The sequence below is a fragment of the Lontra canadensis genome, unplaced genomic scaffold, assembly GCF_010015895.1.
Source record: "Lontra canadensis isolate GAN:19392208 unplaced genomic scaffold, GSC_riverotter_1.0 scaffold44, whole genome shotgun sequence".
In the NCBI taxonomy this organism is placed as follows: Eukaryota; Metazoa; Chordata; class Mammalia; order Carnivora; family Mustelidae; genus Lontra; species Lontra canadensis.
This window is the reverse complement of record NW_022631038.1, coordinates 14238219-14242020: the sequence shown is the minus strand read 5'-3', so window position 1 is coordinate 14242020 and position 3802 is coordinate 14238219. Positions and strand designations below refer to the sequence as shown.

General features: G+C 43.2%; 1 pseudogene; it reads left to right on the top strand.

Annotated features, from left to right (window-relative positions):
* The first annotated feature begins 444 nt into the window (after nt 1–444).
* Nucleotides 445–927, top strand: LOC116876172 (annotated as a pseudogene).
* Nucleotides 928–3802: the final 2875 nt, after the last annotated feature.

Below are 3802 nucleotides of genomic sequence, written 5' to 3'. Positions count from 1 at the left end.
AATAAAAATTTAAATTATACATTAAAATATACATTTAGAATGGGGAAAAGAGATGACATCAAATGACATTTTTAAAAACTGCCAAATACAATAAATCACAGTTTAAATTATTTCACTGTTGATACACCTCTATAATACTTTTATCCTTACATTTTCTGGCTGCACCATTTTCGGTCAGCTCTTCATATTACAATTATTTTCTACAATAATTTCCACAGAGAAAATAGAAAAACAGTCATTCTTCCTTCTAGCATGACTGATCTCCGTTTTCAATTTATTTTTACTTTATATGCATAAAATGCATAAAATTGGTGTATTCACAAACAGGCTTCCTTGCTGTTTGTAACCCAGTTAGCAGTCTGAGCTCCACCAACACAAGAATTTTCCAAATTTGGGTGGCAGCCATGCTGTCCGAGCTGCTGTCTCCCTGCCCATGCTGCCTGGATGGCCTCCCAGAACCCCGACCTGCAGCTGCCAGTGTGGCCGCCGCCAGCAATCGCAGAGGGGCCAAGCCCAGCGGGGTCACTGCCCGGGGCCCCGTGGGCAAGAGGCCGCGGCAGGAGCTGATGATCCCCAGGATGCCTGGGGATAAAGGAATTTCTGTCTTCCCTGGACCAGAGAACCTTTTTGAACAGGTGGGGTCGATCCATGGAGCAGCTGGCACAGTGCATGGAGACCTGAGCTACAGTGAGCTCCCCCTGGAGCTCCCCAACAGCTACGCTGACACCACGCCCACGGCGAAATTCCTCACGCCTGCTACCACACCTGCCTGGACATCTTGAAGGACCAACCCGCTCTCCATCCAGGGAACCCAACACTGATAGCCCTTTGTACACACATACTGCTGAGCTGGGGAAAAACCCCACAGCCTTTAAGAAGTGTCTGCAAGAAGCCCACTTGAAACAGGTCTCCAGACAAGAACCCTGACTGTCCGGCCTCTCTGCTTGTGTTGTCTTTTTATTTTCTCCTTAAATGGTCTTTCCTTTCCTTCATTTCTGTCTAGGACTCTGTATCTTAAGCTGTGGTGTCATTTTTGTGTTGTTTCTGTTTTTTAAAATTAAATCTCTGGCTGAGCCTTTGTGATAAATATATTAAACAAATACATTGGGGTTATTTTCACCAAAAAAATGTTCTAACTTTGATTTTGGACAATCCTTCTTCTTAAAAGGATTTAAAATATGCAGTACATATATAACTGCTTTCTCTTGTATTCCTGATTAGGAGAAAACTTCCAATTTTGATAAGGTATCAAAGAATTGAATTTCACAGGAAGAATGTATTATTTTACACATCTGGTGGTAAGAAGGATTTTTCCAGACTGCTTTTCAAACTTTCTCTTTTACTCTCATGTACCTCTGGTGCTGTGTGCCATGAGACAGATACCTTAATATCATGATTTGATTTCTGAGTAACACTTTTGTGTCTTGATGCCAGTTAAGTCAGCACACTAGGCAGTAGGAGCATTTTTCAAAGCCACTCCTGCACCAGGGGGATAGAGATAACTCCGACATACACAAAAGAAACTACAAAAGAACACAATATATCCCACTAAACCCAAACTAAAGGTATCTCCAACTCAACTTCCTCTAAGCCCCATCACCAAAGGGCTTGTAGCCATTCCAACATACCAATACTACCAGACACAAAGAGAAAATTTGAACTTTCTAACCTGGAAACTTTCAAACATATACACGAGTAGACTGTGTGGTGCCGTAAATTCCCCATAGTCTCAGTAGTTGGGCCAAAGCAGAGCTTCTAGCACATTTTGTGAACAAGTTTGCTCAATCAGTTTAAATAGCCCACCATGGCAGGATGCCAAGGCCAGGTACCTGTCGATATTTGTTTGGTATATCACCCATTCTAGAAATGAAGGCCTGATCCTGAAAGGCCAGATTCCAAATCAAGCTGTATAAACCTTAGTTTTGTCATTTTTTCCCTAAATGTTAAGAAATTTCACTGTGTTGTGTATGTGTGTAAGAAATTCAACCATCTGTATGAAAAGTTGTGTAGAGAACTTCTCTCTACTAAAGGCCCAAACCCTTATCAACCACCAGCATTTGTGCCCACAGACCAGCCCCTGAGAGTACGGATGGGCCCTGTATGGGCTCCTAACTGAGGTGAGCACAGAAAGAAGCAAAGCCACTGATGAGAATATGCAGCCACCCAAGGCCCCAGCTACTCCTCTGGCTGAAAAACCTTCAGGTCATTTTCACTCACATGTCTTGCCAAGTCCTGGCTTTGGCCAAATTTGGACAGTTTCTCCTTCACGTTTCTCAATCTGCCTTCTGCTTCTCCTGGTCCTTTTTTCAGAGTAAGGTCTATTCCAAGAAAATGCATAATATGGTTGAAAGAAATAATCAGACAGACTCAGAGAAGAAGCAGCAAAGCCTCAGAACCATCAGAGCCTGCAGAGGGAAGAGGGAGGAAGAAGAGGAAGACAGTGTGAATCTGTCTTGCACGGTGGCAGCAGCGAGTGCTAAGGATGGGGCGAACGGCGCTGGTGGACGGATGGACCGTCCTGCTTGTTTGCTTGCACCCGCATCATCTCACTGCCAGCGTCACAGTGGCAAGGAAAGGGAGCTTGTTAGAGACTCAGGATTCCCAGCTCTGTCCATACCCGCAGTTCACATCAGGACCTTAACTGCAACCGTCTTCATTCTGGTTTGGTCCATTCCGTGCTAGTTGCAGCGAATTTGTATGAGATGCTGCAGCCAAAACAGTGTCTTCACCTCTTCCCTGCCAGACTCTGCCTTAGGCTGGGTTTCCTCGAGGTAGGACCCGGAGCCTACTAAACACTTGCAGGTCCTTCCAGGGAGCTCCCTGGATAACCCTGCAATTCTGGAGACTACTCAGACCCCTCCCCCTCCCTCAGAAAACCCGCTCTCCCACATCAATCTCCCAGCTCAGGACGTTTCTCCAAAGCTTACCTCCTTGACTAGAACTGACTGCCCACCACAGCTCCCCACTTGTCTCCTGCCATCAGTCATAATCTCAAATTCATGTAGGAAGTCTTTTGCCCACAGATTGAACAATGACATTGATTTTCAATTGCCTGTCTCTTTGACATTCTCACTTGCTGCCCAAGGTGAGTGCCTCCCCTAGCCTTGTATGACCCTTCCCACATGGGCCTTTTCTCAGTGGGGCAATAAAACGAAGTGGCTTCGCTATTTTGCAACCCAGAAGATGGACGATCAGATCTATGAAGTCTGTCCCAATATGAGGTTAAATGTGGAAATAGCCTTGACATCTGGAAACAGAATTTTTGCCCCAAAATTTGGCTTTGAAAGACAGCTGAGCCACTAAGTGTGTCACAAAGAAGTCAGCCTGCAGTTTTTAGTTTTCAATCAGCATTTGGAAATTTTGGCAATATACGATTTTCTCTAATATTTTTTCTTACAACAGTAACACAGGCAGTACAATTATTGTAGAAAAATTGAAAAATACAAAATCAGTTACAAAAGAAAATAAAACGAACTCTAATCCCCAATGGAAATAACTGCTATTATTGTCTCAGTGTATTGCTTGCTTGTGTTTTTCTACTCATAGGTAATGCATCATTGCAGTTTACTTATGCACATATAATATGAATTGCTTATTAACATCCATAGTTTCAATTACATTTTTGAGTATCCTCTCCATCCTTGAGAATGCTAAAGAATGATGTTATACTTTATGTAAATACTTCATTTTTTTTTTTAATGAGTTAAGTGCTATCTGACTACTCTTGTGGAAAGGTATCGAGATCAATAGAGTTAAGTACTGATCTACCCTAAGCAGCTTTACAACCTGGGGCAAGTTTCTT